This window comes from Lissotriton vulgaris, chromosome 5, assembly GCF_964263255.1.
Source record: "Lissotriton vulgaris chromosome 5, aLisVul1.2, whole genome shotgun sequence".
Lineage (NCBI taxonomy): Eukaryota > Metazoa > Chordata > Amphibia > Caudata > Salamandridae > Lissotriton > Lissotriton vulgaris.
Genome location: NC_141693.1, coordinates 836,540,891 through 836,566,408, shown reverse-complemented (window position 1 = coordinate 836,566,408; position 25,518 = coordinate 836,540,891). Strand labels below are relative to the sequence as shown.

The 25,518-nt window shown below is 49.3% G+C and overlaps 1 protein-coding gene across 2 annotated transcripts in view; it reads right to left on the bottom strand.

Annotated features, from left to right (window-relative positions):
• SORBS1 (sorbin and SH3 domain containing 1) overlaps positions 1-23,765 on the bottom strand; it is a 1,099,691-nt gene extending 1,075,926 nt beyond the window's left edge. For both annotated transcript variants that reach the window (XM_086922349.1, XM_086922367.1), the window contains exon 1: positions 23,660-23,765. The gene's annotated coding sequence lies outside the window, so the exon portion shown is untranslated. The remainder of the gene's footprint in view (positions 1-23,659) is intronic.
• Between the last annotated feature and the right edge of the window lie 1,753 nt (positions 23,766-25,518).

Here is a 25,518-nt window from a genome sequence, read left to right as displayed (position 1 = left end):
CTGCATTCCGAGGGTCGCTACTGGCGAAACGCCCTAGGGTCCATTCCGGGAGGAAAGGCCGGATTATCAAGTAGTGGCGTCATAGGCGAGGGGAAAGTGGTGAGGCCTCTGTTTACCGCCACCGCATCCCATACTTTGAGTAGCGAGCGGGTAATAAGTGATTTCTTAAAATAAGATGGTCTGTCTGAGCGTTGCAAAAAGGGGACCTTCCACAGCGACATTTGGGCCATCGCCCGGTCCTGAAATAGCCACCTTTTTTCTGACTCAGGACGGTTCCACTCCAGGAGATAGCAAAGTTGTGTCGCTTGAAAGTATCTGAGAAGGTCAGGGGTGCCCAAGCCACCTTCTAAAGGAGCCCGCCTAGCCAAGTCCCTGGGGAGTCTCAGACGCTTACCCGCCCATATGAACTGCCATATTGCATCTTGCATTTTCTGAAGCATCCCGAGCGGTGGAGTTACTGGAAGGGTTTGGAACAGGTAAAGAACCTTGGGTAGCAGGGACATTTTTATGGCCGCCACGCGCCCCAGCCAAGATAGCGGTTGTTGCCGCCATCTCTTCAGGTACCCTATAAGTTGAGCAAAGAGTGCCGTGTAATTTTGATCAACCGTCTGTGTTGCGCTGGGTGTCAGGGTGATCCCCAAGTATGGCAGAGACATGCGGGAGGACAGCCCCCCACACTGCCGCAGACCACTAGCGGTCTTACGGGCGTTACAGCCGAGAGGAAGAATCAAGGATTTCCCTATATTCACTTTGAATCCCGAAACTTTGCCAAAGGTCTCCATTTCCGTTAGGAAAGCTGGCACTGAACACAAGGGGTTGTCTACTGCTGCAAGTATGTCGTCCGCGTACAGACTAATGGTATGCGACTCGCCTTCAAACGTGACACCAGCGATATCCGGATCGTCACAGATTCTTTTCACAAATGGTTCAATATAAAGGGCAAACAACAGGGCTGAGAGCAGCCACCCCTGCCTTGTGCCACACCAGATATCAAAGGGTTGCGAGCCTATGCCATTAACCGGAATTGTCACCTGGGGCGCGTCATAACAGCTAGCGACCCAAGTCCGGAAACGTCCCCAATGCCAAAGCGCGCCAAAGCCAGTCCCTGGAGAGCAGGTGTGTTTCTTGCAGCAGACATATTGAAGCCCCCGAATTCTCCAGGAAAGATAGGACGGCCCTCCGTTTTGTAGGGTTGTTAAGCCCCTTCACGTTTAAGGTGATAACCTTCTAGACATCATCAGCCATGGGAGGATTCGGATTGGGCTCTATAGATTCTCGAGGGAGCCGAAAGCCCCCCATGCACTGCCCGTGCCCCCCTGTAGTGCGACACACCTGAACACACCCCCCTACCCAGCCCATCCCCCCATCACCCCAAATCCACCCGCCCAGACCAACCAACTCCCATCCCCTGTCCAAACTCTCGTCCCCCCACCACCACCCCCCTCCCTAACCCCAACTCCAATACCCCAACTGCACTCACCACTTCCCCCCGCTGTCCTATACCACCACGCCCCAGGTCCCCCATGCCCCCAACCCCCTCTCTCCATCACCTCTGCGCTGAGGACGAGCCCCCCACTGCCCATCGCCGCAATCCAACAGCAGTGAACTGCTGCTTGCCCGACCACCGGCACAACAGTGGGCAGAGGGACTAAGAGGTTGCAGGAGACCGTACGGACCCTCGTCGCTCAGAGCCCTCGCTGCCCCCCACTATGGGGGTCAACGCGGTGCATTGGTTACGCAAGGGAGCCGACACCGTGCACCAACACCCCTCCAGTAGGCTCCAAGGAGACAGCTTTTCAAATTGGTCTCTATGATATGGTAGCCTCCCGTTGCCGGCCCATCAACGCATACTTTATTGGCATGAAGGCTTATGATGCATATACAGTTTTACATTCAAATCTTAGTCCTATAGCCACGTATTTGTGTGTCCGAAAACCATTATATCCATTGCGTATTTCTTACATATGGCAAGTTCGTTTCAAACAATAACATGTAGGATCGCAACCAGGTGTCCATAATGCAATTTTTGAAGCATATTGTAAATGGCTTTCATTATTTACTTTATATCATACTAACCCTCATAACATGAATTCTTAAAACTAACATGAGTCATCACATTTTGTTATTCAGTCCACGGTTACATCGATCAACCAGCCATTCCACAAGCCCCTTGTCTTGCCGCTCATTAAAGCTACAACAGAACGATACTTTGCTAGGATCAGTAAATTTAGCAACCATCACTCAGCTATCTACTCATCCTCTCCTTCGGAGTCTAGGTCTTCTCCTTCTGGTAAGGGTTCACAAATTTCCCCCCTATATACATTCCATGCTGTCCACACCTTGTTCCATTTGCGGGGGCAAGCCCTGAGCACATACACCGCCCTTTCCGTAACCATCAGCACGTCCATATTTTTAGCCCATCTATTCGCTGTAGGCAGTTCTGGAGAATCTGTCACTTTTAATGTGTGGCCCTCGCAAGCGAATTATAAATCGCAGTGTGTTGCATCACTTCCTCCGCTTTTAGACTAGGATAGCCCAGTAGGTTCATGCGCCTGTCCGCTGCTTTAAAGACTCATGTACAGCCAGCAAGGCAGGGAGCTGAATGCCAACATGTTTCTATCATATCTTCATTCTCCTCGAGATAAGAACACCAGCGCCACTGGAACGGGTAATAGTAGCATCAGCAAGGCTGTGGTATCGTTGTGTTTCCACACTTGTTCACAAGAGGCTTTTGCGTGCAGATATGAACATGCTGGCGTTTTTTCACACCTGTTAAAGTTCGTAAGGCCTCTGCATTCACCACACTTTCTGATGCGCCTGGAGTACCTCGTCACAAACCTCATGGCCAAAACTGGATGTTTACAAACAGTGCGTGTGTAGGTGCGCTCCATTGAGATCTTGTTTCCGTGTGACGATAAGAACACGTTTGTGCTTTGAGACTTTTGTCAAGTGAGTGCTATCATAAACAGGTTTGGTTTTAACACTCGTACGTGTGTGCCTGTTATGGAGACATAAATATGTCAGTGTTTCTTTTCCCACTTGTTTACGTGCATCAGGGGCGGCCTTAGGCATTTGCAGGCTGTGCACCTGCACAGGGCCACCAAACCCCAGTGGCCACCACACCAATCTATATGTTTAATACAATAATCCTCTGAGGATGGATACATATTTGCGTGGCGGCCCCTGGCATGGATTTGGCGGCCTCCGGCTCTGTTCCACTTCCTAACACCCTGAACCCCCCCCCTCTTCAATGGCCTCCTCGCTCCGCCCCGCCCACACCCCCTCTTCCAGGGCCCCATACCTACGCTTCCTGCCCAGGGCCACCATGAGCCTAGAGCCGCCCCTGAGTGCGTCACGTGCCATAGGCACCTATCAGCATCGTAGCACTTGTATAGCTCCTCTTTCCTATGGCACCTGTCAGCATCGTTGGACTTGTATAGCGCCAGGATCCCCTGACAAGGCAGCAAGGCGCTTCTGTGGGATTGAGAAACTCTAGGAGCTGCTCTGACAATTGGACACATTATTTATTCCTTTGCACAATAATAACACCAACAGTCGGCCCCATCCTGCTCCGCCCCCTCTTCCTGTCACCCCGCACCTCCCTTCCCTCCCGCCTCCTCTTCTCTCCGGCGCCAGCTCTCGCAGCACGGAGCTTCACGAAGGGAAAAAAAAACCAGTTTCAATGCATTGCAAATGCTTGTTTCTTTTTAGCAACTGTGTAAATCAGATGCACTAATATGTTAACACAGCACATATAACAACTGCAAAGCCGAGATTATGTATACGATTTCAGTGTGTAATAACCCCATATAGAGCTATTCCTGACCGTTCACTTCACAAACCATTAGTGTCAGGATACTACAATTCCCAGAATGCATTGATATAAAAAGTGAAAGTGTGGGGTCAAAAAGATGACGCCAGCACACGGGGAGAAATCTAGCAAACCAACTGCTATGCAGTCTACCAAAATTACGTTCACCGAGTTTACTTCACTATTAAACAATTCAAGCACTTGGTGTTTATGATGGTCACAGTTTCACTTACGTTTTTTTATCTGCCTCCAAAGCTATTAAACAGTTTCCTAACTAAACAACTGTAGAAGATAAAGTAAAAAGCAAACACTACCACAGTTTTGTAATTATTTAACTCTGCTGGTTTATCAAACCTTTTCATAAACAAATGTTTACATTTCTTTGCAGGCTTTGGGTCATAAGCAATACATCTTTCTAATGCGACAAGGAATGTAAAAAGAATCTTCTTGAAACCGATGGCTTGTTACCATCAGTAAAATTTCAGTGATATGCATTTAGGCCGCTTTACAAATAGTTGCGTAAAGACAGGTCTCCATTTCAACAGCTTGTGAAAATAGTGAGTACAAAAACGGAAAATGTCTGTAGTAAAAGACGCATAACATCAATAAAAGAATAAGAGCTAAACTGGTTTCCTAAAGCTTGATTCTTGCACACCTTTTTCTAAATGTAATTGAAAAATAGTAATTCTATGTCAGGACCGGAGGCTTCAGATTATGCTATATCTTCCTTCGCTTTATTAACATAAAGAAACCACAGCAGCTCAGGAAAAGATATAATAAGAACACAAGATGCTTTAAACATAAAGCATTGACGTAATGTTCAACAAAAAATCAACAACTCCCAAGAGTCTCTTTGCTTATAATCATAGTCCACAGTCCTTTGTCTCTGTCCATCGTCCCTATATAACCGGACTTCCCATCATCTTCCTCCTCTTTCTTCGCTGCTCCCGCAGCCAGATAAGTGCTTTCTATTTTGTCTTCTTTTATTGTGATTGACTGTCTTGCGGTCTTTGGGGACTCCTTGCATGGTTTATTCCCTTTCAGAGTCCCTGGTTGCGGGAACGTTCTGTCGTTCCTACGCGACTTTATTCCCACTTGTGTGCGGTGTGTACATAGACCGCAAGGGGGCGGCCTGTAGCCTCGCCGACCCTCCGGCGCGCCTCCGCAGTACGAGGAGCCGCGCCGTGGGGTCTGCTTGCGCGGGGGCCGACCCTCGCGTACCCCTCTGACACCTGGTGATCCGGGTCTGTACTTTCACAATTTTGACGCCCTCTGGGGTCTGTATAGCGGTTTTGACCGCGTGATTCGCCTTCGGGCGAGATCTGTGCACCTCTTTAACAGTGTGTGGCCTAGCGCGCTTGAGGGGTACGTAGACCCGGTCCCGGCGAGGAGGGTCTGCGCGCTTGGGGGTTGGTGCAGCCCACCTGCCACGTCAGCTGGCCCAAAACGTGATCGCAGCCGCTGGGCCTGCCCACATTCGAGAACTTTCTCGGTTGCCGCCCTCTTGGGTGCCCCGCATTTGCCCCTTGGTTCCGAGATGGAAGGGGAGTACGAGGAGGAGGCCTGCCCCTATCTGCAGGATGACGAGTTTTACCAAGCGGTGGACAACTCCATCTATCGTTGTGTGACGGAGGTGGTAGGGCCCATGGAGGACCGCCTTTCGGCCCGCATCGTGGAGGAGTGTGCGAAGCTGGCAGCGGCGCAGGTGCCGCCGTCCCCCGAACTCCCGGGGACGTCCGGCGGGCTGCCGCCCGCTCCGAAGAGACCCCGAGGTGAAGGGCCTTGTTCGGAGGCCCAAGGCGTGGATAAGGGCGCTTTCGAGCGTCTTCGTGACGCCTTCCTGGCCAAGGCGACGGCGGTGCCTCCGACGCCCTTGGTGGAACCTGGCACTTCGGGCGGCCTGTCGACGGCGCCCGCCTCCCCGATCTACGACTCTCCGGACACGGATGACGACGGGGAGTCGACCCGTTCTTGGCTCCCGGTGCCTTCAGGGAAGGAGATGCCCCGAGATGAGTCGGGCATGCTGGACCCGGACGAGATCGTCCACCCCCGATCCGCGGCCTGGGCCCCGGGGGAGACGGTGGCGAAGTTTGTCGCGGGCAGGTTGCGCAAGCCCCTGGAGAAGGAGGCGAGGGGTTGCCTGCGCGGGGAATGCCCTCGGCCTACTTTGGAGGGGAAAGTGGCCATGACACCAGAATTGGACCCCAAGATGGCCACCTTCCTGGCGAAATTCATGAAGGACCCCAGGAAGGGGATCGACCGGTCCTGGCGGGCCTGCCAGGACAAGCTGTTGGATGCGGTCGGGCCCGCCACGAAGATCCTCGATATGGCGGAGGAGGCTCGAGCGAATGGCACCGCCATTTCACCGGAGGTGCTCTCCAACTGGGCCCAGAGGGTGATCGTATTCTTGGGCAACGCCAACTGTGCTCTGTCCACGGAGCGGCGGCGGTCGCTCCTTATCAAGCTGGACCCGAAGCTGGGGGACCTGGCCTCGTCGGAGGCAGGTGCCGTGGCCCAGGGTGGCCTCTTCGGTGAGCCTTTTATCCGCGAGCTTGGAAAGTTCGTGAACACGTTCACGTCGCTGGACAAGGCCCAGTCCAGCATCAAGAGGGTGTTCCACCAGCGTTTTTCTGGAGGGGCCGGTCGCGGCAGGGGCCGCGCGATCGGCCGTGGTCAGCAGACCAACAACCGTGGACAAGGCTCCGGAAGAGGTCAGTACCAGACCTCGGCCAACTACACCAATTTCTACCCCACGAGGGGACAGCGCTATGGTGGCAGAGGATTCAAGAAGAACTCCGGACAAGGAAATGCCCCCGGTGAGTGTACTTTGCTTGGATCAAGTTCCGATTGGGGGGCGGCTGGCAAGCTTTTACGGGGAGTGGGAATTGCTCACTGCCGATGCTTGGGTTTTGCAAACTGTGAGAGGTTTCCATATAGAGTTTCACGACCAACCAACTCAGGTGAGGCCCCCGCGCCCGATGGTTTTCTCAGAATCCGACGCGCGATTGATAGACGGGGAGGTCTCAGACTTGCTGCGCAAGGGAGCCATCCGTCTATCAACGCGCCACCCACATGGGTTCCTCAGCAACGTCTTCCTGGTAGACAAGACGGATGGGGGCAAGAGGCCTGTGATCAATCTCAAGGAATTCAATGGGTGGTTGGTCTACCGTCACTTCAAGATGGAGGGGATCCACCTCCTTCGGGACGTGCTCCTCCCTCGGGATTGGATGGTGCGACTGGATCTCAAGGATGCCTACTTGGTCGTTCCCATCCACCCCCCTCATCGTCGTTTCCTACAATTCCTGTGGGACGGCAAGGTGTTCGAATTCACCGCCCTGCCGTTCGGTCTTTCTTCGGCCCCGTGGTGCTTCACGAAGGTCCTTCACCCGGTGGTGGAGTTTCTCAGAAGCCAGGGGGTCCGTATGATAGTATACCTAGACGACATCCTCCTCATGGGACAGTGCCCAGAGGTGCTGACAGGACAGCTGCGTCAAGCTGTCGGCCTGCTTCAGAGACTGGGGTTCGTTGTCAACGGCTCCAAGTCGGTCTTGGTTCCCACTCAGCAGATCACCTTTTTAGGTTTCGTGGTGGACTCGGTACAGGCGGTCTTGAGCCTACCGGGTCGGAAGGTCGCAAAGATACGACACCTGCTTCGGCAGACGATCGCGAGGGATCGTACGTCACTGCGCCATGTCGCCAAGGTGGTGGGTCTTCTATCGTCCTCCATCCAGGCGATTTTCCCAGGCCCGCTGCACTACAGGGCTCTTCAGCGCCTGAAGGCGCAGCATTTGCGCCGTGGGATGTGTTACGACCAGTGGGTTCCCCTCACGGACGAAGTGAAGGAGGAGATGTCATGGTGGCTGTCTCACATGGAGGCATGGAATGGGCGAGCGATCTTCGGGTCGGCTCCGGACTTGATCATAGAGTCCGACGCAAGCAGGTCGGGCTGGGGCGCCCGGTGCGGGGATTTTTCCACCGGCGGCGCCTGGTCGTCAGCAGAACAACAATTGCATATCAATTGTTTGGAGCTCCTTGCGGGCTCCTTCGCGGTTCGCTGTTGGACCAAGGATTCGGTCAAGGCTTGTGTCCTGCTACGGATGGACAATATTTCGGCGGTCCGATATGTGAACCACCTGGGAGGTCCTCGGTCCCGCGCTTTGGCGGATCTAGCGAAGGACTTCTGGGATTATTGCCTGTCTCGTCACATTGCGGTGACGGCAGAGTATCTGCCAGGGCAGTCCAATCAAGTAGCGGATTGGCACTCTCGACATCTCAGGGATGCCAGCCAGTGGAAACTGGATCCGGGAGTCTTCCGGTGGCTACTTTCCCTTTGGGGCCCCTTCTCGGTGGACCTCTTCGCGTCCCGTCTCGACCACCAGCTGCCGCGGTTCTACAGCTGGAGGCCGGACCCTCTGGCGGAGGCCACGGACGCGTTCTTACAGGATTGGAGTCGGGAACAACCGTTTGCGTTTCCCCCGTTCTCCATGATCATGCGAACGGCGGCTCAAATACGCCGCCAGGGTGCGGACCTGGTGTTGGTTACACCGCTGTGGAGGTCTCAAGTATGGTTTCCGGTTCTTCTGGAACTTTCCTGGGATTTTCCAATCCTACTCCCCCTGTTTCCTCTGCTCCTGACGAGCCCGGACCAGGAACCTCACCCTCTCGTCGTGCAGAACACTCTCCGCCTCGTGAGGTGGAGGCTCTCAGGAGACGCTGGACGCTCCCGGGCCTTTCGGGGTCAGCTGAGCTCTTGCTCTCCAAAGCATGGGCCGATAGTACGACGAAGCGTTACAGATCCGCTTGGCTTAAGTGGATGCGTTGGTGTTTACGAAGGGATCTGGATCCCGTGGTCGCAGGCCTCGTTCCCGTGCTGAATTTCCTAGCGCATTTGGCCGACAAGGGTCTAGCGTATAGGACGATCAATGCTATTCGATCGGCGATTTCTGCTGGCCATGATAACATCGATGGCCATCCGGTAGGGGAACATCCTTTTGTGTGCCGGCTTCTGCGAGCTGTTCGCCTCGCGCTGCCGCCAGAGCCCAGGTACTCCGTCCTTTGGGACGTCAATTTGGTTCTGAATTTGTTCCTGTCGTGGCCGGCCAATTCCTATCTGTCTCTTAAAGAGCTGTCGGCGAAGTTAGCCATGTTGTTATGTCTGGTCTCTTGTAGGCGCGTCTCGGACGTGCGCGCGCTGGATGTTTCTGCACGCGTTTTTTCCCCGGATGGGGTTACCTTTACGGTGAGCCGACGCACTAAGACGTCGTCGCGTTCCATTTCTTATCCAGCCTTTACTGACACTCCTAAGTTGTGTGTCGTGCAATGCCTCAAAGCTTATGAGGACCTGACCTTGGATCTGCGCCCTCCGGGCGAGCGTCAGTTGTTGATTGCCCTGCGGAAGCCACACAAAGCTGTCTCTTCCCCCACTATTGCTCGGTGGGTGCGTTGGGTCATGCAGGAAGCGGGCATCAATACTTCTCTCTTTGGAGCACACTCCGCCAGGGGAGCCATGGCCTCTAAGGCATTCTCGGTGGGTGCTCCTCTGGAGGACCTTATGCGAGCTGCGGACTGGTCCTCGGATTCCACCTTCAAGAGGTTTTATTTTAAGCCGGTGGTGGATTTGGCTCAGTTGGTGGTAAGTAAGCTTTAAACTAGCATAATCTGAAGCCTCCGGTCCTGACATAGAATCGAAATTTGCCTAGCTTACGTAACGGTAAGTTTCAATTCTATTAAGGACACGGAGGCGAGGATTATCCCACCCGGACTACGGTGGTGTCTCTACCCACCCGTATGGCAGTAAGTAAAGCGTTTTCCTTTACGTTGTCAGTACTGTGTTGTTCTCTGCATGCTCCTCGCCTTGTTGTCGCATTTCCGGGGCCACCTCGCTGATGCTGTTCCTTTTTTGGCAGGCAACGACGGTGCTAAACAGGACCAATGAGGCTTAAGCGTGATCTGCGCGAAGAAAGAGGAGGAAGATGATGGGAAGTCCGGTTATATAGGGACGATGGACAGAGACAAAGGACTGTGGACTATGATTATAAGCAAAGAGACTCTTGGGAGTTGTTGTTGATTTTTTGTTGAACATTACGTCAATGCTTTATGTTTAAAGCATCTTGTGTTCTTATTATATCTTTTCCTGAGCTGCTGTGGTTTCTTTATGTTAATAAAGCGAAGGAAGATATAGCATAATCCTCGCCTCCGTGTCCTTAATAGAATTGAAACTTACCGTTACGTAAGCTAGGCAAATTTCGATTCCACTTGCCGCACCTCAACATCTATTATTTGTATCTCCGCAACGTTTGTCATGGATAAATGGCACACACAACACCCTTTAAGCCAAACCTAAAACTGTTCCAATCTAATCTAGACAACAAGCCTGTAGGAGTGTGCTATTTTAGTGTTGTGCCTGTGGTGGAGGCTGTTTGCCCTTTCATACTAAAGGCACAAGAATTAAGGATGAAGCAAGATTTTGTGATTTTGCAAGAAGGTAGTGTGGTCACTTATAGAATACTGTTCAGGTGTGGCACCACAGAGGAGATTGGTGGGTGAATTTGACGCAAGGTACAGCATTTTGGGACTGTTTTCCTTATAGCAAAAGCCACGCCAAGCGCCTTTGATTAACTCAAATAATAAAGTACTTAGTAATGATCGTCTTAATTCACATGGTATAAAAAGGGCATATCGCCTGCACATTTAGATAATCAGGAAGAAAGGCCAAACGCCATTCCAAAAAGTGCTCCCCTGCTTTCATCGCGCGATGAAACATCACACATGCAGGCGCGGTCCCTGCATGTAACCTTAGTCAGGTGGAGAAGTGTGGCTCACTGGTTAGAGGAGGCAGACCTGGAAGCAGAGGTCAGCCCGGGACCAGGGTTCAATTCCCGGCTCGGCGGGTCTTGAGTCCTAAAACGTCCACTGACTCGACAATTCTCGCTCCGGTGCCTACTCGATTCACGGGATCACACTCTGCGACTCTAGGCAATAGCTTGCTTAATCTCCACAACGGCCCCTCGCGGTGGGATGCCTGGCTTTCACCTTGTGGATACCCTGCCGGGGTTATCTCACAGGGGAATACCAGGACGTGTTCCCTAGGCAAGCACTTAGATACCAGGTCGGTGATTTGCACTATATCAATACATGTACATTTACATTTACTGGTGAAGCAGGCCTGGGTAAGTTCTTAGAGAATCATACCCTGCTTGAAATATAAGAAAGCGCAGACACCTAGATTACTCCAGTCATCATTGTGTGTGTAGAACTGCACTGCTCTAGATTAGTTTGAAAACTGCTGAGATCTCTCGCTTTAGACAACATATTCATCTGATGGGTTTTGCAGCCTTTTTTAAGAGTAGGCAATGGTCCCATGGATTCATGTGGAGTGTGACCACCCGGAAATGTTCGGCAATGACAAATTGTGTGAAGGCATTGTTCTTGCAGTTCTCTGATTCAGGAGATTTTTAAAATATTTTCGAACCTACATTTGTCCCTTTCTTTCCTGGATACTGTCCTTTTGAGCACTTAGCTACTGCTCATAGTCCTAATGGCATCCTCTTTCTTGAAGCCCTTGTGTAAGAAGTCTGCAGCGGAAGCACTTTTTGGTTACAGAGTGCGTTATCTAAGGTGGTAGGTGGTTGCCTACTACTGCTGCTACGTCTATTGGCCTACCTCACCAGATGTATTTTTGTGACCCTCACAAGGCCATCGGATTGCTTAAGCATGAATTTCCTTGCAATCAATTTCCCATGGACAGGGTTTTTTCCACTCAATTGCATCTTTATAGCTGTGGATTCCCAATTTCCTGTTCCTGAGAGGTGAGGTGTCTGGTTCTAGTGGCAGAGATTGCCACAACTGTCCTGAAAATCCTGTGTGAAAGGGTTCTAACATCCTAAGATCTTTCTTCCTTCATAGCTTCTAAGAACCTCTTTCTTTTACTATGGTATGTATGATCACAACAGGTCGTTTCTTCAGCACCAATCACTGCTTCTGTCATTCCCTCCAAACTTCCGGAAACTCCAGCCAGTAACAGACTAACAAACATCTCTAGGCTCTGATGCTCAAGCCCTGCCCTTGGAGGGGTGTATATTGTGCAGCGAGACTCCGCTACAATAGCTGGCAGGACCAAGCCTTCCTTACCTTTGTACCAATAACACTTGTCTGGATTACTGTTAGCTTGCTTGAAAATAGCCACATTGCCTAGAACCTGTTATCAGACACACTTCAAAGGCTCTCCGCCTTTGTTGGGCTTCTGTTGTCTCACAATGACTTGTCGCAGCTTAGATCTGGACATATCGAATTCCCTTCGTTTTGGTTCCATCAAGCTCGCATCATCTTATCGAAGGGTTATGAGATGGCTAGACCGTACGCCCTCAGGTTGTTACTTCAAAAATCTACTTGCCAATTTTTGGTGTGATCTGAGCCACCAGCGAGGCAAAAAGAGATATCACTGTTACTATTACAGAACAAGGCCACTCACAAAGATATCACTGCCTGCAAGGGAACTCTCACCGCATCGGAAGCGAGGAGCGCTTTTTGTGCAGCCTTTCAGCCTGCATCCTGATTTCACCGAGGTCGCGCTGCTGGTGGGAGCTCTTCCGTGCTCGACGGAGTGCCTGTTAGCTCCCAGCAAGCGCTTGACCCCATCGCCACTGGCTGCCTGCACCGGGGGACTGCGAGGCCCAGAAGCCTTTGCTTCTCACACCTGGTGCCTCTTCCCCCGGCGGTAACGCCCCCTACCTGCCGCTGTTAACTTTTCGTGACACCCGCTCCGCGGGTGCCACTCACAAAGATATCACTGCCTGCAAGGGAACTCTCACCGCATCGGAAGCGAGGAGCGCTTTTTGTGCAGCCTTTCAGCCTTCAGCCTGCATCCTGATTTCACCGAGGTCGCGCTGCTGGTGGGAGCTCTTCCGTGCTCGACGGAGTGCCTGTTAGCTCCCAGCAAGCGCTTGACCCCATCGCCACTGGCTGCCTGCACCGGGGGACTGCGAGGCCCAGAAGCCTTTGCTTCTCACACCTGGTGCCTCTTCCCCCGGCGGTAACGCCCCCTACCTGCCGCTGTTAACTTTTCGTGACACCCGCTCCGCGGGTGCCACTCACAAAGATATCACTGCCTGCAAGGGAACTCTCACCGCATCGGAAGCGAGGAGCGCTTTTTGTGCAGCCTTTCAGCCTTCAGCCTGCATCCTGATTTCACCGAGGTCGCGCTGCTGGTGGGAGCTCTTCCGTGCTCGACGGAGTGCCTGTTAGCTCCCAGCAAGCGCTTGACCCCATCGCCACTGGCTGCCTGCACCGGGGGACTGCGAGGCCCAGAAGCCTTTGCTTCTCACACCTGGTGCCTCTTCCCCCGGCGGTAACGCCCCCGTGCACAAACCTCCCCTTAAATTGAACCGCATTAAACGCAACGCGGGACGCGCGCGAGGAGAAGCGCGAGGCGAAGCCCGGGCCAAGGGCGGGCCCGTTTTAGGCCGTTAGAGGCTGGTAGAGACTGGACTGGGCCACCCCTCTGATATCCCTGCCCGTATACCCGCCACTCCTTTGAACTTCATAAGGATAATAATGGTGAATACGAGGGGTTCGAAATCTAAAACCAAAGCCCCAACCTCCGCAGGTAAACTACTTGGCCCCATGGATGACTTTCTAGCGAAGGCTAACACCCTCATAGATGAAAGTATATCATTAATAGAAGAAAGGGTTTCTTTAGATCTGGCATTCGCTAGGAGATCTTCATTAGGTATCCTAGCGGAAGCCAGATCTCCAGCACTGGGAGCTTCAAACGCTGAGAGACCACAGACACGTGAGAGGCGTAGCCTGCCGAACACAGTAGATCTGTCAGTATCCCAGCTGGCGGACTCCCAGCTTAGCTCCGACTTAGAAAAAACCCCAGAACTGGTTCCTACAACACCCACACAAATTTCTTCTATAGACAAAAGAATAGAAAGGGGCAGGAGGGAGGGAGCCATTAGTAAGAAAAGAGCGACTAGAAATTCCATCACGTTAGTAAGCCTGCCATTACCCTCTAGCACCCCACAAATTCATGATGATGGACCACCACAAATAGAGATTCTACCGTCAGTCCATCAGACAGAGAAGGAAAGAGCCCCCCCAATAGTCCTGGATTCCCACCCTAACAAGCAAGCCCAAGTGGACCTGAAGGCTACGGAGGCTAATGAGTTAACCCTCACCGCAATAGCTAATATAGTTAAACATGCATTACAACCCCTAGAACACCGGTTAGTAACTATAGAGACACAAATCACCAAATTTTTAAAAATTCAACAGTCAGCTTACCCATCATGCCCACAGAAAACAGGAGGAAACAACACTAAAAAGCCAACCATTACTGCAAACCCAGCTCTTCCCAACCCACAACAAAAAACTCTCCGGATAACTACACCTAACGTTCCCGTTAATAAAAATACATCAAACACAACCAAAATAGCAAACACTACAACAGCCTCGTCCTCCGCCAATAACTCGCAGCAGATAATTAGCATAACCTCCCCAGGTGCGGCATCTACAGCTGCCGTTACCCAGGCAGCACCTAGTATCTCCACTAATAAAACTCCTGCTAAGAATACAACTAAAACAGTAACAAAAACCCCTGCCCCTCCACCCCCTCCACCAAAAACCCCAGCGGACAGGCCCAAGAGAAGTGCTGCGAGGAATCCTGGTCCTCCAAGACTCCCAGCAGACTTCCCTCCTGAGGCCTCACCGTACGTGGTGGTGATGGCTGGAGTACCCGAATTAACAGATTCTACCCCAGAACCCATCTGGTCCTTAAAAAACAAAGCCCAGCACTGGCTCCAGACCAACCGCCCGATTCCTTCTTCTTGGAGCGGAAGAATTAGATCTGTTGCTAGGGTACCGTGGGTGGGCAGTACTAGAAAAACCATTCCCGGTGATTGTATAACAATCACATTCGAGGACCCGCGAATAACAGACTATGTCTGTTCATGGGAAGATATCACCCAAAATGGAGGAATCAAGGTCAAACCACTTTCTTTCTTCTATCCATTTAGACAGGCAGGGGGCTTCACACAGGAGCAGGAGCCTCCCTGGTCTGCCCCATTCCCCAGACAGGATGAACCATTAATCCCCAGATACCATGGTCCCCCTAACTTACACGAGCCAGATTACTCCTGGCACACGGTAAGACAACGCCATCAGGGTGGACGTTGGGATGACAGAAGGCCCTATACCCAATGGTTCCCTCACAGGGAACAACCCCGGTGGGACCCATGGCATAACATTACGCTACACAATAGGTATAATGGCCTAGAAATGGTCGATTGACCATCAACAGAAATCCCTTCAAATGAGCCTCAGGTACCCCCCTCTCCTCAGTCTTTTACAACCACTCTAGCCCCCAAAAATAATGAACCCGCAGTCTCCATAGACGAACTCAATGCTGATTCCTCATCAATTACAGTACTCTCCTGGAATGCCGCAGGCCTCCGTAATAAAATCGAGGATGGTTCCGCGCAGGAGTTCCTAAAATCATACCAACTAATCTGTCTGCAAGAGACATGGTCTGTAGAGGAACTACATCTACAAGGCTATAAAACCTATTCTGTCCCAGCACTACCTAGTACAATGGGCAGACCAAAGGGCGGGTTAATAACTTACATTTCAAATACCCTACCGCTTAATAAAGTGGTTATTCTCTCGCAGGATGCCAACCACCAAATTCTTTCATTAACTCTTGTTAACAAAGAAATAATAATCCTGACCAATAGTTACAATAACTTATCGGAAGAAAATTTCATAATTCTTCTCACCACCCTTCATGATAAATTAAAACAGATTCACCACTCTAGATCCGTAAATAAATCAATCCATCTAATCTGGGGCGAAGATTTCAATCTCCACCCCTGTACAGCATCTAACCCATTGCGCTGTGGGATAATGGACGAACTTAACGTCCCAATGGCGCACTTCGCCCATAATAAATTAGGAAACTTTATTAACATCGTCCTATCCGACCTGGATCTTCACATCGTAAACCACCTAGATGCAGAACCAAATGAATTTGCTCCAACTTATGTGGGCAGAGGCCATCAAACCACAGTAGACTTTATACTTCTCACACCAAACCTCATGAACAAACTCAAAGATTTTAGGGTTATTGCCACCCCCCTCAGTGACCACTCCGCCCTAGCAATAAAGTTATTTATGCCACCTAACTCCTCTCACAAACTGGAGATGGCGGTTACTCTTACACAGAACAAGATCCAGGTTGGCAAACACAATGGTTTTACAATCAAGTGGGCAAAAATCAACCCATCTGATATATTGAAAAAATTAATAACTAGGGCCTACCCAAACATTGTGAAATGCCTGGACCTTGCATCAAGCCATAAGGAGGTCCTGATAAATTTCGAACAAATTTTGGATTTTATAAAGGACCTACTTACTTCAAAACCCAATTCAAACTCCTCCACAAAACCAAAATGGTTTAACCACAACTGCACTGCTGCCTTAAAAAAACTAAAATCTGCACTTCAAAGTAAACCGCGAGATGCAGCCCAGATCCAACTCCTAAGGCGCCAATATACAGGGGAAAGAAAGCTGAGAACTGCCCAACTCAAGCAAAAATTATGGGAGGATCTTCATAAAGGTGCAGTCTCAAAAAATAGCGAACTTTTCTGGCGCACAGTAAGAACCCCTTACCTCACTAATAATGGCATCCCAAAAATAGAAGTCGCCATTGATGAAAAAACATGGGTCTCTCACTTTGAAGAGATTTTTAAAAACACTTCACCAACAGAACCCAAGCTTTTAAAACCACACTACCCCATTTTGGTTCCGTTCGACATTCCAGACCTCATAGGCGCACTCCAGAGTAGCAAATCAGGCAAGGCTCCAGGGCCGGATGGGGTCCCAGTGGACTTCTTCAAAAACAACTTAGACCTCTGGGCACCCATCCTAACTAGAGTCTGCACAGCGGCAGCGAATGAGGGAATCCTTACCTCCTGGACCAAATCAATAATGGTCCCCATTTTTAAAAAGGGGGACCGTCAAGACGCAAAATGCTACCGGCCCATTTCACTGCTGGACTCGCTCGGGAAAGTAGTGGGGAGAGTAATCCTTGAGCGTTTCCAGCAGTGGAGTGAGGACCGGGGCATAATTTCTGACATCCAATTTGGCTTCCGCAAGGGCTTTGGTACATTAGAGCAGGCCCTTAATCTCCACTTAATAATGAGCAAATACACCCAGGCCACTCCTTCTAAGATATACATGGTCTTTGTCGACCTATCCGCAGCTTTTGACTGCGTCTCACACGCAAAGCTATGGAAGGTCTTGACCCAGATGGGAGTAGATCAACCCCTTTTAGACTTCCTAAGAGAGCTCTACACCGGGGCAACAGCTAGAGTTCGCTTTGGGGTAAACGGAGAGCTGACGTCACCGTTTAGCGTAGGGCGTGGGGTCAGGCAGGGATGCGTCCTGGCCCCCTTCCTCTTCTCACTCTATACCAATGGTTTGGAGGAGGAGATGTTGAGGGGGACCCAGGACCTCCACCGCATAAACCGCCGCCTGATTCCAGCCCTGCTCTACGCGGATGACGCTGTCATCCTTGCGCGAACGCCCCGAGAACTGCAGAAAGCAGTAATCAAGTACACCTCATTCATGGGCAACCTCGACCTAAAGGTGAACGTAAAAAAAACGTTCGTAATGACAGTTGGTAGAGGTCAAAAAAGAACAAATCCCATCTTCCTCAATAACTAAAAGCTCGAAGCTACCCCTCAGTACCCCTATCTAGGGGTTATGATAGATGACCAACTTAGCTGGAAGCCAGCAGTGAACACTAGGTCACACTTATTTAAGAGAGCTATCGCTGCTCTAACAACCTTTTCACAGAGATTAGGCAAAAGACCACCAGCAGAGCTCCTCAAGATCTATAACGCCAAATGCCAGGCAATCGCTACTTATGGCGCGGGAGTCTGGGGTTACACAAATACTAGCCCCATTCAGAAAGCTGAAAACGCCTTTTTAAGATTTTTGCTAGCCACTCCTAAAGGCACCTCTACTTATGCAATTCATCTCGAACTAGCCATACCCTATATAGAGGACCTAATTAAAATTGAGCCGTTGATGCTGTGGCAACGCATTTGGAAGTCAGACAAAAACGCCCTGACACAAGCCATTATTTTAGACACAATGAACTTGGATCACTCCACAAAAATAAAATGGCTCTCTTATGTGAGAAACTTTTTTACCGACTTAGGGGTTGAGAACTACTATTTGGACCCGGTGTCAGTAACAGACATCTCGAAAAAAGAACTTAAACAGAAAGCACTAAGACACCTGGAAACTTTAAGACTTGCATCCATTTCCTCAAAAACGGCAGTCATCCATGCAAATATGATCCAAACAGCCCCTGACATCCACCCGTACTTGGCACTTCAAATAACAACCTATGAGAGAATGTTAATCACAAGATTCAGGCTCAATACCTTCTTCAGAATGGTTACCTTCCCAACACAAAATTGCTGGAGTGACATTCTTTCCCCCTGCCCATGTGACGGTTTGTCAACGCAGTCTAACTTGCATGTGATCCTACTCTGTAAATACCATCAAGCCCACAGAAAGACCTGGCTTTTACCGATATTAAGAACGTGGGGGCTAAGACAATGCAGACCTGCCCTCTTAAGACTGCAAATGTTGGAAACGGAAAATGTCTGCTATTTTGTTAGTAGTTTTCTAAAATGCATTCTGAGACATAGAAAGAATCTTTAAAATCTTCGTAAATTTTAACTTTGAGCGGCCCCTCGCATCCCCAGTTTAATTTTTATATTGTGGAATGAATTTTATATGAAATTTTATGTAACACATGTATTTTTGCACTGTATGATTCTTTGCTCTTTTATGGTTTTTTCCACTGTGAAACAAGCCGAATAAAGAAAATTTATATACTTCAAAAATCTACTTGCCAATTTTTGGTGTGATCTGAGCCACCAGCGAGGCAAAAAGAGATATCACTGTTACTATTACAGAACAAGGAGAACATAATCTTCACCTGAAATACTGGGTCCTGCCATGACGAAGGAAAAGGTTTCCAACAGGAGAAGACCTGAGGTTAGTTTGTGTCAATTAATGGTCCCTTCTTTGGCGTACTTTCTAAACAAAGAAAGTATTTCCTTAGACCATAGCCCTCAAAGGAATTGCGGCTGAGGAAGCAGTATTATTTATAAGTGGTGCTTGTACTATCAAAAATGTATTTCCTCTATCTCAAATATGTGAAGGGACTTTGAATAGTATTAAAACATATTTTATTAAAAGATTTAAAACATATTTATTTTTACTTCTACATGGAAGAGTGTTTACAGTTGTTACTCCGCCGAATATGCATTCGGTGGAGTAACGAGACAAGTACGAGACGAGCCTTAAGCCACTTGGATGTGAAATAAAATGACAATTCCGCCATACCGCAAGAGGTATGGAAAGTGCTATATAAATATCACTCCTACTCCTCATAGTCTTATCAGGTGGGTCGCCAGCTTAGGTCACATTATCATTGGCTGCCCTTGAGTCGCCCGTCCGTTAGCCCTTTCCAATAACAAATAAACCTGCAACATCATTTTTCTCTCCAAAAAACAGGTGTGCAGTCATTTACTGGTGGACTTTTCATTTGCATGCATTTTTTCTGTGTATTCCAGTGCGGGCGTGCATACTATTGGTTATCTGCGCTATGCTCCGCCTTCTGCATCTGACTTTGTAGAACATTGCTAAGTTGTGAATATATTCAACATATTCCTCATCCAGTGAAGGGGCCTTTGGCAAAGGGAGGGGAAGCCCCTCCTATGCAGTGCAATCCCTAAGCCAGACACATAGAGATGTAGACAATGCAGTGGTGGCCCTTTTATTGGGGAGGCCGCAGCGAGGGATGCAACTGCTCCCTAGTGTGGTGATTAAATGAGGGTGTGGCCTCTTGAACTCACAATTCTTGAGCCCCACTTAGCACATTGGCAGCATTATTAACGTCTCAGCTACATTTACTATTAGAAACTTGACACATTTTAAATAAAACATATACTTTCCCCCACTCTAAATTGGTCTATTAGATTTAGGTAAGATCAATAACGGCTAGGCCCCAATATTCTTCACACAGCATCTCCTCTGGAACCTCAAACTCGGTTTAAAGAAAAAAAGACCCATAGCTTTCCAGTGACTTTCTAGATGGAACTAACCTTTAGGAAAGAGACACTCTATATAGGGATCTATTTCCTTTTAAAACCTGTTGCCAGGTAGCTCAAGTGAGGACCCCAGAAAAGAGCCAAGAAGATGGGCCAACCTAAACAGATAAATCCCAACCGCCTAACACTAATCAAGGTCTAAACTGGGTTTTAAAATAAAGTTGAGTGATACCTCACATAAGCTATCATAACAAGGAAAAAATAACGCTTACAATGATGCTGAAGGTACTATGGAAGTGCGAGCCTTTTCATGGGTACATCGCCTACTGTGCCCATCAAAGTGTGCATGAACTCAATCACCCAGTCGTTCACTGAGGTTAAGAGCTATATGTAGCGGAATACATTTGGGTGCACTGAATGGGGATGTGCCCTTGCCTTCGCAAGCAAATGCATTATGACGCTGAACATTTTAATATACCACTACCCATATTTTATTTTGGATCCAACTAATTGCCATGCCTGTGCTACAGTAAAATGACAATAAATGAGGACATTTAAAATGATTGTTCAGAAGATATTTTAAAATTAAATGTGCATTATCGAACAACTTATATATTCATATCTAGTAGAAATTGTAGAAAATTTAGAAAATTGCAAATCTCACAAAAGGGAATACCAATTTGGCTTTGTTCCTTTTCCAAATCCCACTTCAAAATATCCCTTTTCACCTTTCCTTGTCTAAGAACTAGATTATGTTCTAATCTTTTAACCAATTCTTCCAAAATCTCACTGGTATAACATTTGACATCGCAGTCCAACAATTTGCTTGCCTTAAGCAATTCAATAACTCAGGGCTCTTGCACAATGTATGAACTATGACCATAATTACAAGAGGAAAAAATATTTCCATATTGTGCAAATCAGATCTTTACTGGCAAGGCCACTTTATTCTCACCACTGAGCCATCACAATACCGCGCACTTGAGCGTGTCTGCACCTCATCAATAAACGTCAGCAGATCCAAAATTCAGCAGCCCAGATGACTTTCCATGTCCATTACATCTTCTACTGGCTCCCCGATATCTAATTCTAGGGTTCAAAGCAGTATGGATTCCATGCTAGACCTAAGAGTGTGGGATTCTCTCATTCCTTAGGGGCACGTGTGCCTCTGGGCAGTCTGACACCCTGTTGAGGATTCTGAAATTCCTAAAGTTTTGGAAAGGGGTGTGACACCTGTCCATTTTGGCGCAGACCACTTGAAATCCTTACTACCCCGAGAGGGTGAATGCAGCATAGTTAAGCTGTTAGGTAAGGGGTTAAACCAGTGTTACCTGGCAGTTATGATCATGCCAATGAGCATTCGATGGCCCAATGCCCATATGAGGCATACCGTAGAACTAACTACTCTGCACACTCATTAGATATAACAGGTGGCGTGCCAAGACCAAGAGTGCCTCGAGGCCTGATACAAATGAGGGAAATGCCTTCCTGTCCCCTGTTTGGTAAGTGAAAGGTAAAATTGGGTGCACCATACCCTCAGACGACCCCTGGGGCCCCAGCGCCACTGCACCAGTGCTAGTTACACCCCTGGCCATGCCCAGCGCTGAAAAATGAACATGTGGCCACACAGTAAGATTACATTGAGGGTTTTATGTGGACCGGTCCTCCTACACAAGTCCAATATTCTATATATGAGTCCATGTAGGAGAAAGTAACACATTCAAAGACACACCCTTCCGACTCGGCCGATGTAGGGTGAATGTTTCTTGCCCCCCTGCTTTGGGCGAGTGCTAAATGACAGCCCCGCCGACCGCAGGGCGAGCTAACATGAACATGTGTCAAAGACTATCGAGGGATGACTCAATCGAGAGAAAAAAGTGAAAGAATGCATTAAATACTGCGTCACCGCTCTGAAGTGTGCGGGGCTTACACGAGCATCTCAACTGGACGCCAAATAAGGTGCTCGGAGCAGGATTCCTTTTTATGGGGAACGGTCTAGTTTCCCATGAAACGTTTTTTTTATGGCCAACTGTCCTGACCGCAGTTTGAAAAATGCTGCAACAAGTTTTCCTCACAACCCTCCCGCGCCTCAGCGCGACACTAGGGCACAATGACATTAAATGTGTAGGGCACATGTTAACAAAACAAGCTGCCGGCAAGAAGATAGCATTTTCCTCAGGAGATGCGCCCTCGAAGTCAAACGTGTTTCCTGCAATACATCCGGACTGCTTGGGAGAGGGGGGTGGGGGTGGGGGGGGGGGGGGGTGCACTTTCCAATTTCCTGAAAACTCCAGCCAGCGAGGAAGATTTGGCATTCATGCGTTTGGGGTCAGCATTGTACCCGGACCCAAGAGCCACACGGCTCACTGCCACTGGCATATACAATACATCACTTGATTTCCGGCGCGCGGGCAGTGGCGGTGTCTACTGTAGTCACTTTACAACGGGCGACCAAGAGGGTCTGTAACACTATCTCCCAGGACGGTGAAAGGTTACTCCTTGCGCGCTGTATTCCAGTGTCCCACGGAGAGCTGTGCTATTTGCTGACTTGGGACAACTGAAATGTGGTCAGGAGTAAGTATTCAAGCATTTCAGTCGAGCAGGAGCGGGCAAACGCTGGCTGGGCCGAGGTGTGGTCAAGACTCCAGGGGAAACGCTGATTTTGGAAGCATAATTCTTGAGGTTGGATTCCCGACGGCCCCACTTGGTGTCAATTGCCTGAGTCAGCAACTCGCTGTATATCTTTGTACTTTGGTTCGCATTTTGCGCACCCGAAGACACTTAAAAAAATAAGGGCACACAACAACGCGGTGAACACCAACTGGGGACCACTCTCTTAATCATAAACGTCATGATTAGGACCCCGTTGGAGTGCACGCGTCCGCTTTCCTCGGTGGAGGGGAGTGCCACAGGAAACGCTTCCCAGAGTGGGACTAATAACAGAGCGTTCTGCAACAACAATATCACAGGGCCAATCCTTGAATGCATAAAGCGACCGGGAACAGTAGGCTGCAGTTTTCAGTTTCAGACCAGGGGCACTGCACGTTTGCACTGTCACAACGCGTCGGTCGAAGAAGGTGCCTTTCGCTCAAGAGTCCGTGTTTGTTTACTTAAGGGTGTAATGTTTCCAGGCGCCTTTCCTTTATTTGCATTGATTGCCCGTCGTTTAACACATACAGCTCCAGTGTATCCAACCTCTGTGGTGCACTGCACAAACCGTGCATGTGCACAATGCCACAGTGCGCACTGTAAAAGAAGTTGAACATTCTGCGGGTGCAGAACAGGCAGCCACGCTGCGCCTTTTCTTTGCATACAACTCCAGTCTAACTGGCCGCGCATACAGCTACAGTCACCCTGCACTGAACACAATATAGACTGCACAGCGCACCACCTACGCAGGGCAGGAGCATGCACATAGAGAACTACAGTATATTTGCCCTGCACCATACATTGCTGCAGCGCAACCACCCTGTGCCCGCCCGGCCGAAAGATACATCTCAGTGACTCGAAACTGCACATAAACAGCGCTATATTGCTGCCGGCCACGAAGCACGAACCGAACACGTCCCTACAGAGCATCCGCAGTGCACACACTGGACACACAGCTGCACCGCAATCCGTTCTCAAACAAGCAGACGTCAGAGCGTCTGGGAAAAGAAACACACATACGAAGACCTTGCAATAACCCCGAGTCCGTAAAAAATACGGCAGTACTCACCACCCGCGCACGCAGCGGAAATCCGAAAACGCCGAAATCCGGGATGATGATGCTGTGCACGGAGGAAGGTCTCGGGCGCCCGTGGGAAGCTCCCGTTGCAGAGCCAGGCATGGGTTTCTGACAGAGGGAGCACGCATGACACAGTAGCAGAGCCAGTACGTAGGGGTGCCAGAGGGGGAAACCCTTCCCCGGCGCGTTAGCTCGGCCCTCTCATTAGAATACAGGCTGAAGGCAGCTCCTGGTAAAACAAGATGACGCGCACTCACCACGCTAGGTTGTTTCTACATTTCCATTTGAGTAAAGTCGCGTAGAAAAGAAATGTGAGTGCTTGAGGGTTTCAGTTTTACTCTCACGTGAAGCCGTGGTTGCGTCTTCTAAACTGTGGAATTACAATCCAGCCTGTGCGGAATGTATCGTTCTTATCAAGTGAATTATTTTGAGGACGGTGGTGTCGTTTTCAATCTGTCCTAGAGCAGCAGCGAACATTTCGTCGCAAATGTTAAACCAGACGAAGAGTTTAATGTGAAAGAGCCATTTGTATGCAAAGCAGGCGTGTGAGTGGGAGCACCGCCTCCCTACTTTCTGCTACTTTTTTCTTATTCTTTCATGCTTGCATTTTGGAATGAGATAAGTCTCAGAAGCAAAAACCCTTGAGTGTAGCAGCAGTCAGAGCACAACAGTAAGCCCAGCTACCAATAACAACATCAGATCAAGTCTTCGCCAACAAAAACAAAACGCCTGCAGAAAACAAATGTACTGAATATATAGAGCAAGCGATTTCTTGACTTGTTGAAGTTAAAGGCCTCTGATAATGCTATGGACAAATTCATGTGCTTCAAGGGAAGGTCAGGGACGGGCAAAACTCGCAAAGTTTTACTCTGCGGACAGGGGCGGCCTTAGGCATGTGAAAGCTGTGCACCTGCACTGGGCCACCAAACCCCAGCGGCCACCACGCCAATATTTATCCTTAATATAGCGCCAGGAGCTTGTCCTGCGCTGTAAACCCTGCAAAACTGCATCATGCGGCACGCCAGAAGGCGTTGCTTCTTTCTACCACTCACATACATTTTCTACTCAAGAGGCAGCTTTCACAACGTGAGTTTTAACTTTCTCAACGTGAGCGGTAGGGCTCTGCCCTGACCGCTCACGTTGAGAAATCTCTGTGGACGGCGGTCAAGCACTTGCACTTGCCAACTTAACTTTGGCAAGCTGCACACGAGAAGACTTCTGGCACGCAACAGTTGGCAGAGTTTTTGCCAAACTCATGGGCAAAACTCTGCAAACTCTGCCGGTGGAGCAGAGTTTACCACCCACCCCTAGTAAGTCCTTACTTGGGCACCTCAAGAGACCCCACTGGTTACCCTGAACGCCGATCATGACTAAATTATGTTATATGTACTAGGAGATATGGACTCAGAGTCTAAGTTGAATGAAAATAAATTTGTAATAAAGGTGAGGGATAGACAAAAAGTGCCTAAATGCATATTTGTTTAGAAGGGCACCGGGGCCCCAGTGAATGAAGTTGTTCTAGAACCTGAGAGGGCAGGTAGCCAAGTCAAATTCCAAAGTTTGGAGGATCTGATTTATGTGAGTCAAACTGAGTATCACCCTACTTCAGCCACCATGTCATGTTTCAGCAGACACCCTTTTTGCGCAAAGCCACCACTCAAATCCAAAGAGGTTTGTCTACTAAATGGCGTGCTAGAACCTACTCCAGAGAGTTTAAAATCTACATTCCTCCAATCAGACAATGTTGAATTGAGAGTTGATATTTACCTCCATTCACAATTTTAATGATTTTGAACTTAGTTTTTCTATAAGTCAGTATCAGAGCAGCCCAATTACATGTGATTGATACA